Below are 14187 nucleotides of genomic sequence, written 5' to 3' on the forward strand. Positions count from 1 at the left end.
CTTCGGGTGTCCTTCTGCGGCGGGTCCGGTGTCCTCTTCGGCGGATCCGGTGTCCTCTTCAGCGGGTCCGGCGTCCTTCTGCGGCGTCCTCGCATCCTCCCCGCTCGTTTCCCGCGCCGAGTTTTGAATACTGCACCAGCATATACCGAGCGCAGTACACTCGGGCAGGCTCTGCAACTGTCGTGCTCACGTCCTGTACATCCAGGACGTGACCGCGGAAGAAGCCGAGACTGGCCGACTATACCCGAGTGTACTGCGCTCGGTATATGTCGGCGCAGTATTCAAAACTCGGCGCGGGAAAGCGGGTATAGGCATATATCGCGCACCCACGATTTTGCCCTGATTTTAAGGGCAAAAAAGTGTGCGATATACGCCGATAAATACGGTAAATGGAAATCTGTAGACCCTGATGTAAGGGTAGACACTGATTTAAGGAGGGAATGCTGGAAATAATCTGATTTAAGGGGGGACTCTGTGGACTCTGATGTAAAGGAGAACTCTTATGTAAGGGGTGCACTCTGATGTAAGGGGAAACACTGGGATCTCTGATGTAAAGAGAGACTCTGGGAACCCTGAACTATAGGGAAATGCTGGGGACTGTGATGTATGGGGGAACTCTGATGTGAAAAGAGGGTTAATCCTGACTGCTGCATTCTTTATGCTGTTTTGTAAGTTACTTACTCCTGACCCCTGCACTCTACACATTATGTTGTACAATACATATTCCTGACCCCTGCACTCTACGCATTATGTTGTACATTACATATTCCTGACCCCTGCACTCTACGCATTATGTTGTACATTAAATATTCCTGACCCCTGCACTCTACGCATTATGTTGTACATTACATATTCCTGACCCCTGCACTCTACGCATTATGTTGTACATTACATATTCCTGACCCCCGCACTCTACGCATTATGTTGTACATTACATATTCCTGACCCCTGCACTCTACGCATTATGTTGTACATTACATATTCCTGACCCCTGCACTCTACGCATTATGTTGTACATTACATATTCCTGACCCCTGCACTCTACGCATTATGTTGTACATTACATATTCCTGACCCCTGCACTCTACGCATTATGTTGTACATTACATATTCCTGACCCCCGCACTCTACGCATTATGTTGTACATTACATATTCCTGACCCCTGCACTCTACGCATTATGTTGTACATTACATATTCCTGACCCCTGCACTCTACGCATTATGTTGTACATTACATATTCCTGACCCCTGCACTCTACGCATTATGTTGTACATTACATATTCCTGACCCCCGCACTCTACGCATTATGTTGTACATTACATATTCCTGACCCCTGCACTCTACGCATTATGTTGTACATTACATATTCCTGACCCCTGCACTCTACGCATTATGTTGTACATTACATATTCCTGACCCCTGCACTCTACGCATTATGTTGTACATTACATATTCCTGACCCCTGCACTCTACGCATTATGTTGTACATTACATATTCCTGACCCCTGCACTCTACGCATTATGTTGTACATTACATATTCCTGACCCCTGCACTCTACGCATTATGTTGTACATTACATATTCCTGACCCCTGCACTCTACGCATTATGTTGTACATTACATATTCCTGACCCCCGCACTCTACGCATTATGTTGTACATTACATATTCCTGACCCCTGCACTCTACGCATTATGTTGTACATTACATATTCCTGACCCCTGCACTCTACGCATTATGTTGTACATTACATATTCCTGACCCCCGCACTCTACGCATTATGTTGTTCATTACATATTCCTGACCAAGGTGTCCCTATTAGAGTCCCTCACCCCTAATGGTATATTGGTACATAGGGGAGATAGAATTTAGAAGAAATAAAAAAGATGAACTTATCCCTTAAAAGCTTAGCTGTAGGCATACACAAATATTTACAAGCAACCATGAATGTATTTCACTACAAATAAAGGGCCATATTCTCAAATAATTTATGCCGGCGTATCAGCAGATACGCCGACGTAAGTCCGATCCTATGTTTTAGGCCGGGTACACACGGACAAACATGTATGGTGAAAGCGGTCCGTCGGACCGTTTTCACCATACATGTCTGCCAGAGGGCTTCTGTACGATGGTTGTACACACCATCGTACAGAAGTCCGCGCGTAAACAATACGCGGGGCGTGTCCGCGGTGTCGCCGCGTCGATGACGCGGTGTCGCCGCGACAATGACGCGGCGACGTGGGCGGCCCGCCTTTAAAATGCTTCCACGCATGCGTCGAAGTCATTCGACGCATGCGAGGGACGGCGGGCGCCTGGACATGTACGGTAGGTCTGTACTGACGACCGTACATGTCCGAGCGGGCTGAATTCCAGCGGGCTGTTTTAAAACAAGTCCAGGAATATTTGTCTGCTGGGAAAAGGCCCGGCGGGCAAATGTTTGCTGGAATTCGGCCCGCTCGCGCCCACACACGACCAAACATGTCTGCTGAAACTGGCCTGCGGGCCAGTTTCAGCAGACATGTTTGCTCGTGAGTATGGGGCCTAAGTGTATTCTCAAAATGAGATACACTTAAACATGCCTAAGATACGACGGCCTGCGCCGTTGTATCTTAGGCTGCAATATTTACGCTGACCGCTAGGTGGCGGTCAGCGTAGAATATGCAAATGACTAGTCACGCCGATTCTCTAACCTACGCTTGCCCGCCGTAGTGTTTTAACGTTGTTTCCGTAAGCGATATGCGGCGTAAAGATAAACATGCCCCCTAGGTGGCGTACTCAATGTTAAGTATGGCCGTCGATCCCGCGTCAAAATTTGAAAATTTAACGTCGTTTGCGTAAGTCGTCCGTGAATGGCGCTGGACGCCATTTACGTTACAGTCAAAACAAATGACGTCCGTGAGACGTCATTTAGCGCAATGCACGTCGGGTAATTTACCCGACGGAGCATGCGCATTACGATCGGCGCGGGAGCGCGCCTAATTTAAATGATCCACGCCCCCTACCAGGATCATTTGAATTAGGAGGGCTTGCGCGGGTGGACTTTACGCGGCGACGCCGCCGCAAGTTTACAGGTAAGTGGTTTGGGAATCAGACACTTGCCACTTAAACTTGCGGCGGCGTAACGTAAAGGACATACGTTCCGCCGCCTCAGATCTATAAGAATATGCCCCAAAGTCTGCATAGATTGATCAGTGATCAGATGGCTTCCTTGGTATATTTGCATTGCCATAACAGGATCAGCAGGAACAATGGGATGTGTACTCCAACAAACAATGTGTGATGTGTAGTCTGCACAGATCAAGGCTGACGGATCAAGGATCAAGGTCTGGTTGGTGATAAATCCCAAATCAGCGCCATGAGAAGGAATATTGGATCAGGCAGACGAGTCATGTGGTTGGGTTATTGATCTGTGAATGGAGACAGAAGGCCTTGACTGGAGGGCCATTGACAACATTGTAAGCGGAGAAGTCCCTCTACACACTGCAAATCCAACGGCTAAATCATCTGTCTTACACTCAAGTAGCTGCAAAGTACAGCTAAGTGTCTGTAATTGGCCATAAATCAGAGTATGCAGAGGGAAAATGACAGGGATAATGATTCCCTACTGGCAGTGCCGGCCCAAGACATTGTGCTGCCTGGGACCAAGAATGAAATGCTGCCCCCCCCCCAGAAAAAAAATCACGCCAACCAAAAGGCCCCCACATTCATTATTTTATATCATGATAACGAAAGGGGACCCGTCATGGCTCTATACATGTATAAAGGACAATAAAGAGGACCTGTCATTGCTCTATACATGTATAGGAGTATAAAGAGAACCTGTCATGGCTCTATACATGTATAGGAGTATAAAGAGAACCTGTCATGGCTCTATACATGTATAGGAGTATAAAGAGGACCTGTCATGGCTCTATACATGTATATAGAGGACCTGTCATTACTCTTTACATGTAAAGGAATATCAAGAGGACCTGTCATGGCTCTATAAATGTATATAGGACTATAAAGAGTACTTGACATGGCTCTATGCATGTATAAAGGAGTATAACGAGGGCCTGTCATGGCTCTATAGATGTATAAAGAGAACCTGTCATGGCTCTATACATGTATAAAGAAGTATAAAGAGGACCTGTCATGGCTCTATACATGTATATAGAGGACCTGTCGAGTCTCTTTACATGTAAAGGAATATAAAGAGGACCTGCCATGGCTCAATAAATGTATATAGGAGTATAAAGAGGACCTGTCATGGCTCTATACATGTATAAAGGAGTATAACGAGGGCCTGTCATGGCTCTATAGATGTATAAAGAGGACCTGTCATGGCTCTATAAATGTATATAGGAGTATAAAGAGGACCTGTCATGGCTCTATACATGTATAAAGGAGTATAACGAGGGCCTGTCATGGCTCTATACATGTATAAAGAGGGCCTGTCATGGCTCTATACATGTATATAGGCGTATAAAAGGACCTGCCATGGCTATATACATGTATCTAGGAGTATAAAGGGACCTGTGAATTGCCGTCGGCCACAATGTCTTTTGCGCAAACTAATCAATGTACGCTAATTGTGGTTTTTTTTTTTGGTACCAAAAATATGTAGAAGAATACATATTGGCCTAAACTGAAGAAAATAGTTTATTTTTCTAAATTTTGGGGATATTTATTATAGCAAAAAGTTAAAAAATATATATATTTATAGCACAAAAAATAAAAACCGCAGAGGTGATCAAATATCACCAAAAGAAAGCTCTATTTGTGGGAAACAAAGGACATCAATTTTATTTGGGTGGCGGAACGGGCTGGCAGGCAATCAGTATGCTGCCCCCCTAAAAGTGCTGCCTGGTACCCATGGTACCGCCCGGTCCCACCATAGGGCCGGCCCTGCCTACTGGGTTGACCGCAGGGAACTCTGGTTTGTACAATGATGAGAATAAAATACAATTATTTTCAATTTGCTGGTCTTTAAACGGGTTGTCTACTTTATACTGGGATATAACCAACCCCACTTCTATATGTGGGCAGTTAAAGTGAGCCCATCAGCACTGAGCCACATCTAAACACAAGGCAGCCTGTAGGAAGCTCAGCGGGGATTCTCCGTAAAATCCCTGCTGAGCTGGCAGCTGACAGGGCGGTCCCCGCACACTATGCAGGGACCGCCCTGTCTTTCCTCCGCTCTCCCCTATGGAGGATCGGATGAACACAGACCGTATGTTCATCCGATCCGGCAGACGGAAGAAAAATAGGATTTTCTTCCGTCCGCAAATGCGGATCTTTGCGGAGGCGGACAATTATGGGTGTCAGCGGATGGTCATCCGCTGACACCCGTAATCACATAGGGACCCATGTATGTCCCGTTTTCATCCGCAACGGATGGATGAAAATGCGGACATACGGGGCCGGATTCATGTAGCTCAGCGGATCTTTAGATCCGCTAGATCTACCTGGTTTACGATCCGCCGGTGCAATTTAGCGAGGCTAGTGCATGATTCATAAAGCACTTACCTCGCAAATTGCACCGTTGGATCCTAACTCCCCCCGGCGGAATGCAAATTCCGCGGCTAGGGGGAGTGTACAATTTAAATCAGGCGCGTTCCCGCGCCGATTTAACTGCGCATGCGCCGCCGGCGAAAAAGCCCAGTGCGCATGCTCCAAATGACGTCGCTAGGACGTCATTGTTAGCGGCGGGTACGTCAATTGCGGCCATTGGGATTCCCGATCGACTTACGCAAACGACGTAAAAATTTTGAATCTCGGCGCGGGAACGGCGGCCATACTTAACATTAGCTACCCCTCATATAGCAGGAGTAGCTCTCCGCCGGAAAAAGCGGAACGCAAATGACGTTGAAAAAGAGCGACGGGCGGGCGTACAGACGTGAATCGGCGGTTTTCCTCATTTGCATATGCGACGTGTAGAACAAAGCGACGACACCTAGCAGCCGGCGGGAGATTACAGCCTAAGATTCGACTGGTGTAAGTCACTTACACCAGTCGGATCCAAGGGAGATCTATGCGGAACGGATTCTTATGAATCAGTCGCATAGCTCCGACCGTGGGATCTCACAGATCCGACCGTCGGGTCTCACAGATACGACGGCGGATCAGGAGATCCGCCGGCGTATCTATTGATGAATCTGGCCCACGGTCCGTACGTGTGAAAGGGCCCTAAGGGAAACCGACAATGAAGCCTTACGGCTTCACATCCGGTTTTCGACTGCGCAAGAGCGAGTAGCGCGGCGCTTTGTGAATGGTCAGCTTGTCTTCTGGGACACACGGGGGAGCTCGCTGCAGAAGAGGATGTGACTCTAATGTCGCGTACTCACGATCGGAAATTCCGACGACAAAAGTTCGATGTGAGCTTTTGCTGGGAAATTCCGACCGCGTGTAGGGCCCCATCTGACTTTTCCTGTCAGAATTTCCGACAAGAAAAATTTGAGAGCTGGTTCTCAAATTTTCCGACAAGAAAAGTTCTTGGATGAAATTCCGATCGTCTGTATGCAATTCCGACGCACAAAAAAAAAAAACACGCATGCTCAGAATCAATTTGACGCATGCTCGGAACCATTGAAGTTCATTTTTCTCGACTCGTCGTAGTGTTGTACGTCACCGCTTTCTTGATGGTCAGAATTTTGTGTGACCGTGTGTGTGCAACACAAGTTTGAGCCAAAATTCCATCTGAATAAAATCTTGTTGGAATTTCCAATCGTGTGTACGCGCCATTAGTACTTCCAAAAAAGGTGCTAGAGAAAAAAAAAAATGATATCCAAAAATGAGGGGTGGAAAGTTTGTTTAACCACTTCAGCCCCGGACCATATTGCTGGTCAATGACCGGGCCACTTTTTGCGATTCGGCACTGCGTCGCTTTAACTGACAATTGCGCGGTCGTGCGACGTGGCTCCCAAACAAAATTGGCGTCCTTTTTTTCCCACAAATAGAGCTTTATTTTGGTGGTATTTGATCACCTCTGCGGTTTTTCGTTTTAGCGCTATAAACAAAAACAGAGCGACAATTTTGAAAAAAAATAATATTTTTTTACTTTTTGCTTTAATAAATATCCCCAAAAATATATAAAAAACTATTTTTCCTCAGTTTAGGCCGATACGTATTCTTCTGCATATTTTTCGTTAAAAAAAATCACAATAAGCGTTTATTGATTGGTTTGGGCAAAAGTTATAGCATCTACAAAATAGGGGATAGTTTTATGGCATTTTTATTAATATTTTTTTTTTTTACTAGTAATGGCGGCGATAAGCGATTTTTATCGGTACTGCGACATTATGGCGGACACATCGGACACTTTTGACACATTTTTGGGACCATTGGGATTTTTATAGCGATCAGTGGTATAAAAATGCATTGATTACTATAAAAATGCCACTGGCAGTGAAGGGGTTAACACTAGGGGGCGAGGAAGGGGTTAATCATGTTCCCTGGGTGTGTTCTAACTGAAGGGGGGGTGGGACTGACATGGGGAAATGACTGATCGCTGTTCATACATTGTACGAACAGACGATAGGTAATTTTCCCCCCTGACAGGACCGGGAGCTGTGTGTTTACGCACACAGCTCCCGGTTCTCGCTCTGTAACGAGCGATCACGGGTGCCCGGCGGTGATCGCACGCGCGTCGGGATCAGGTACAAGCAGGGGGGCACGCACGCGCCCCTAGTGGCCGCTCCGCGAGATGACGTAGATCTACGTGACCTTGCGCAGGGGAGCCGACCTGCCGCCGTATAACTGCGGCGGCTGGTCGGCAAGTAGTTAAGACCACCTCTCAAAATTGGTTGGAACTCCGCTTTAAGTTGTTTAGCAAAAGACAAAAGGCAGGGCTGACACCACACAATTCACAAAAATGCTGTGTGTATTTCTGGCAACTCAACAGGTATTTTCTGTACATGCAGAGTCATTAAAGGGATAAAACATGGGGAAATGGGCATCTATTGCAAAAAATATTTTTTTTTTTGCCTTGACATACGTTTTAGGTGAAAACTACCAGGGAACTGCCAGGGTGTTCAATTGGCTAGCGTAGTCCCAGACCCATGACTCTGGGGAGAACATATTTACATGGCATTAACATCACTGACACAACATATTGCCGTATTATGTATTCGGAATCACTCTATAATTACAGCCCACACAAGTGTTCTATCGCCAATATAAATACCGCACTATTGCGACAGGCGATGATGTGCCCGGCCTATTACATTCTGTTCATCGTTCTCCTGCCGCGCTCTGAGCGTCTCTCTCTGACTTCTGATCGCTGATGGATTTCAAGCTCTGCTGGCTGATTCATAACAACCACTAGAGAAAAGAAAATAAAGCTGGTGCCAAAAAAATATTTTTTCACCTTTTAATTTGTGAAAAAAAAATAAAGTTTATGTCCAGCCAATTAATTTTTTACATTGTATAGATTTGGGGAGGAATTTAACCCTTGTCAAGTGGTTACTGCTCGCCAAAATAAAAAATGTCATATATTGCAGTTTATCAATCATTAGATGTGGTGGCTGCAATTGTTTTCTTTTTTTCCCCCACTCTGTTTCTGCCTGGTGATCTGGCCAGTAGCACACATCTGTATTAGAGCGCCCCCCCCCCACTCTGGATGAAGAAGCACAGGGGGCACCTTTGGACAGCAATATTGACAGTCTGGGAGGAGGGGAGTGTTAGATGCACTAGCAAATTTAGCAGGGGCCATGCATGAGGCACGGCCGCCCCCCCCCCCCATTCATACATCCGACCCCCATGCAGGATGGGGTCTGTTTTTTTGAAGCACCTGATTAGAGCCAGAGGCTCAAATAGGCTTCAAAATAGGGTAGGCGCGGACAGCTCCGGGATGGCCGTTTAAGGCAGGAGCTCCGCACTGCTTCAGGCTTCCGACGCACATATCGGGGGAGTCGGGACGCCGGGGGCCACCATAGCTACCCCATCGAGTGGCGGAACATCCATGGCACACGTCCATGTCGGCGGGGGTGACAAGGAGGAATCTGGGACCTCAGTTAACGGCAGCAAGTGAGGCGGTCGTTTCCAAGATGGCGGGCATCCCTCAGGTACATAATGCAGGCACGGAGGACTCCCCTGACATCCGGCCATATTATGCTTCTGTGGCCCGCTCTCACGCACCTGGGACATCAGTGTGTCCCCTATTGAGCATGGCTCACTCCCCAGCCTCCACAAATCACTACTGGAGCAGACCATGGAGGATATGCTAAACTCCCCCTTGGGGCCTACCTCCCCACAGGCAGCAGTCAGGCCTGTCATGGCGGACGTTCCCTCACACTCACAGCCACCAACCCCAGATCTCTTTTCTCAGCTATCATTATTGCTGGACAGAGGGTTAGGGCAGACTGCTGCTAACATTACTGGAGAATTGAGGGAAGATTTTCAGATGCTAGGATCCAGGATGGAGGCCATAGAGCATACCTCCCAACTGTCCCTGATTTCGAGGGACTGTCCCTGATTTGGAGCAATGTCCCTCTGTCCCTCATTCTCCTCATTTGTCCCTCATTTTGGTCTGATCACTATAGATGTATATAAAATGCACTTTTTATCTATCAAAAAGTGTTTCCCAGCGCTAAACCTTTCATCTGATTTCTAAATTGCTGCATTTGTAAATTCCAAAAGCCAATATAAATAAATAGTAGTGGTAAGAAAAGCACTTGTGGGATTAACCAATCTTATTTTTTTTTTGTACAATTCTCCTTTAAGGGGGCGTGGCAAGGGGTGTGTCCTATGCCTGCATACTTTTGCTGATAGGTGTCCCTCATTCCCATCTCAGAAAGTTGGGAGGTATGCATAGAGAGCAAGCTTGATCAGACGATCACCACAACCAGGCAAAATTCTAATCACATACAGGTCTTGCAGGACCAATTGAATACAGCCTTATCACGGATCGATGATCTCGAGAACAGATCCAGGAGGGAGAACTTCAGGATCAGGGGGCTCCCTGAATCGATCACTGATACTTTATCTATAGTTCAGGATTTCCTCAAGCAGCTCATCCCTAACATTCCTCAACAGAAGCTGGAGATCAACTGTGCCCACAGAACCCTGGGGCCCCCGTGGAAATAAGGCAACCCCAGGGACATAGTGGTTAAACCACACTACTTCTCAGTGAAGGAAGAGGTGATGAGGCTGTGCAGACACCAAAACCCTCTCACTTGCCATTCAAGTATTTGCGGATCTCTCACCAACTACTATTCAAAAGAGGAGAGCCCTGAAGCCCCTTCTTGCGGTCCTGTCACAACGTGACAAAAAAGGGTAGGCCCGGGACTCAGAGCACTGCACTCCGAGCCCACCCAGATGTGTTACAATAGCAAATGACTAAGCACTGTTGAGAGTGTGAAACGCGTCAGTTTTTTATCCTGTACACTGCTGTGGTTTGTACTTTTGTTATTTTGCACAATAAAGGCGTTTTTATTGGAGTGAGGCTGTCCAGACCTTCCCTCTTCTAATTGCTATGGGCCATATTCTTAAACAAGTTACGTAGGCGTATCAGCAGATACGCCTACGTAAGTCCGTTTCCTATGTTTAAGTGTATTCTCAAACTGAGATACACTTAAACATGCCTAAGATACGACGGCTTGCGCCGTTGTATCTCAGGCTGCAATATTTACGCTGACCGCTAGGTGGCGGTCAGCGTAGAATATGCAAATGACTAGTCACGCCGATTCTCTAACGTACGCTTGCCCGCCGTAGTGTTTTAACGTCGTTTCCGTAAGCGATACGCGGCGTAAAGATAAAGATGCCCCCTAGGTGGCGTACTCAATGTTAAGTATGGCCGTCGATCCCGCGTCGAAATTTCAAAATTTAACGTCGTTTGCGTAAGTCGTCTGTGAATGGCGCTGGACTCCATTTACGTTACAGTCAAAACAAATGACGTCCGTGAGACGTCATTTAGCGCAATGCACGTCGGGTAATTTACCCGACGGAGCATGCGCATTACGATCGGCGCGGGAGCGCGCCTAATTTAAATGATCCACGCCCCCTGCCAGGATCATTTGAATTAGGATGGCTTACGCGGGTGGACTTTACGCGACGCCACCGCAAGTTTACAGGTAAGTGGTTTGTGAATCAGGCACTTGCCACTTAAACTTGCGGTGGAGTAATGTAAAGTACATACGTTCCGCCGCCTTAGATGTATAAGAATATGGCCCTATATGCTTAGCCTGCACCTGCTGCTTCCACCTTGAGAAGAGTGCCATTTCCACACATCACTTCCCCAACACTGATCCTCCTACCGGCCGATAGACCATTTTCATCGGACGAACCGATCATGTGTGAGCCCCATCGTTTTTTTTCCCATCGGTGAAAAAACTAAGAACCTGTTTTAAAATTATCTGATGGTTAAAAAAAACGATAGAAAAAAACGATCGTCTGTGGGTAAATCCATTGGTTAAAAATCCACGCATGCTCAGAATCAAGTCGACGCATGCTCGGAAGCATTGAACTTAATTTTTCTCTGCATGTCGTAGTGTTTTACGTCACCGTGTTTTGACAGAAATGTTTTTTTAACTGATGGTGTGTAGGCAAGACTGATGAAAGTCAGCTTCATCGAATATCTGATGAAAAAATCCATCGGTCTGTTTTCATCGGATGAACCGATCGTGTGTACAGGGCATTAAGGTGGCTTATGCCGCGTACATACGATCCGGCCAAATCACATCGGAATTCCATCGGAGAAAAATAAAACATGTTCTAAATCTAAACTCCGATGGAATTCATCGGAATTTCTGATGAAAAAACTCTGATGGGGCTCCACACCAACTGAATTTCCGAAAAAGTCCGTCTGACTTTTCCCATCGGAAATTCCGATCGTGTGTACGCGGCATTAAGGTTCAATGGACCGGATTTTCTTGGGCCAACAAATACGCAAAAAAAATAAAGAAAACCAAAAAATCTCCAATGGGAACAAGTATTCTTCGCTCCATATACTGTATGCTAGTTCCAGGTTAGTAACCTCATTCTCAGTCCAGATGGATAACTTCAACAATTATATATAGAAATGTCTTTTGCTACCTTCTAAGACTGGGGAAGCTTCCAACAGCTGGCAATGTAGGTCTACTAAAATTTTCCATCTGGAAATGTGCACGATGTGTTACACTAAACAGCCCTCAGGAGGAGAACTGATCCATTTGAGATAATAGAACACATCTCCAGTGATTGCAGTCTGAAAATAAAAATAAAACTTGAAGTAAACCTATTAGGTGTATAATCTATGCCAACAGAAGCTTCGGCATTGGACTAACCAATGGATGGAGTGAGGTTTAATTCTAGCGGAGAACAGGGCTTAGGCTGCATTCAAACCTGAACGCGGCGTATTGTACAGCGATTTGCCGCGACAAATTGTGGCGTTTTGTCCCGCGATTTGCCGCGACAAAACGCGTTGTTTTTTAGCCTAAAATACGCCGGAGGGGTGGTTAAACATTGTCGGCTATGCCGAAGCCGCCTGAAAAAAAGGGTCCGGGACTTGTTTTGAGCTTCAGGCGTACGGCGTTTCGGCGTTCGGCGTGGAGATGTGAACCATCTCCATAGCCGACAATGTTAACTCACCCCTCCAGCGTATTGCAGGCTGCAATAGCGTCGGGTGTAAAAACGCCTAGGTGTGAATGGAGCCTTAGGTTCAACATGGACAAACTGAGACTTATGCCGAAAACTGAGACTTATGAGAAAAATGCTCTAGCAAAGCGCGGTGACGTACAACACGTACAACGGCACTATAAAGGGGAAGTTACATTCGGATGGCGCCACCCTTGGGGCTGCTTTAGCTGATATCGTGTTTGTAAAAGACGATTTGCGCTTTTCAGTCTGTTACAGAGTGATGAATGTGCTTACTCCATTATGAACGGTAGTTTTACCAGAACGAGCGCTCCAGTCTCATAACTTGCTTATGAGCATGCGTGTTTTTTTTACGTCGTTAAAGCCCACACACGACTATTTTTTACGACGTTAAAAACGTTGTGAAAAATAAGAGCATGGTCTTAATTTTTAATGGCCATTTTTTACATCGTGAAAAAATGCTCTGGAGGTCACACAGGATCGTTTTTAACCACTTCCCGACCTCCTCATGTACATATACGTCAGCAGAATGGCACGGACAGGCACAATCACGTACCTGTATGTCCTCTGCTAGACGTGGGTGGGGGGTCCGATCGGGACCCCCCCCCCCGGTACATGCGGAGGTCGGGTCCGCTCGGAGAGCGATCCGGGACGACGGCGCGGCTATTTGTTTTTAGCCGCTCCGTCGCGATCGCTCCCCGGAGCTGAAGAACCGGGAGAGCTGTGTGTAAACACGGCTTCCCCGTGCTTCACTATGGCGGCGCATCGATCGGGTGATTCCCTTTATAGGGAAGACCCGATCGATGATGTCATTCCTACAGCCACACCCCCCTACACTAGTAAACACACACAAAGTGAACACTAAATGTTACAGCGCCCCCTGTGTTTAACTCCCAAACTGCAACTGTCATTTTCACAATAAAGAATGCAATTTAAATGCATTTTTTGCTGTGAAAATGACAAAATTGTCCGAAGTGTCCGCCATAATGTCGCAGTCACGAAAAAAATCGCTGATCGCCGCCATTAGTAGTAAAAAAAAAAAAATGCAAAAAAAACTATCCCCTATTTTGTAAACGCTATAAATTTTGCGCAAACCAACCGATAAACGATTATTGCGATTTTTTTTACCAAAAATAGGTAGAAGAATACGTATCGGCCTAAACTGAGGAAAATAAAATTATATATGTTTTTGGGGGATATTTATTACAGCAAAAAGTAAAAAATATTGCATTTTTTTTCAAAATTGTCGCTCTATTTTTGTGTTTTCTATTTGTGGGGAAAAAAGGACGCCAATTTTGTTTGGGAGCCACGTCGCACAACCGCGCAATTGTCTGTTAAAGCGACGCAGTCCCGAACTGTAAAAACCCCTTGGGTCTTTAGGCAGCAATATGGTCCGGGGCTTAAAGCGGGGGTTCACCCTTAGAGGGCACTTTTCCCCCTTAGATTCCTGCTCGTTATTACTAGGGGAATCGGCTATTTATTTAAAAATAGGTGCAGTACTTACCCGTTTACGAGACGCATCCTCTCCGTCGCTTCCGGGTATGGGCTTCGGGAATGGGCGTTCCTTCTTGATTGACAGGTTTCCGAGAGGCTTCCGACGGTCGCATCCATCGCGTCACGATTTTCCGAAAGAA

The 14187-nt window shown here is 46.4% G+C and overlaps 1 protein-coding gene across 1 annotated transcript in view; it reads right to left on the bottom strand.

Moving 5' to 3' along the window:
- The window catches only part of ADRA1D (adrenoceptor alpha 1D), a 239342-nt gene that overhangs the window by 166850 nt on the left and 58305 nt on the right, over positions 1 to 14187 (bottom strand). The gene's annotated exons all lie outside the window — the stretch shown is intronic.

This window comes from Rana temporaria, chromosome 1 (assembly GCF_905171775.1).
Source record: "Rana temporaria chromosome 1, aRanTem1.1, whole genome shotgun sequence".
Lineage (NCBI taxonomy): Eukaryota > Metazoa > Chordata > Amphibia > Anura > Ranidae > Rana > Rana temporaria.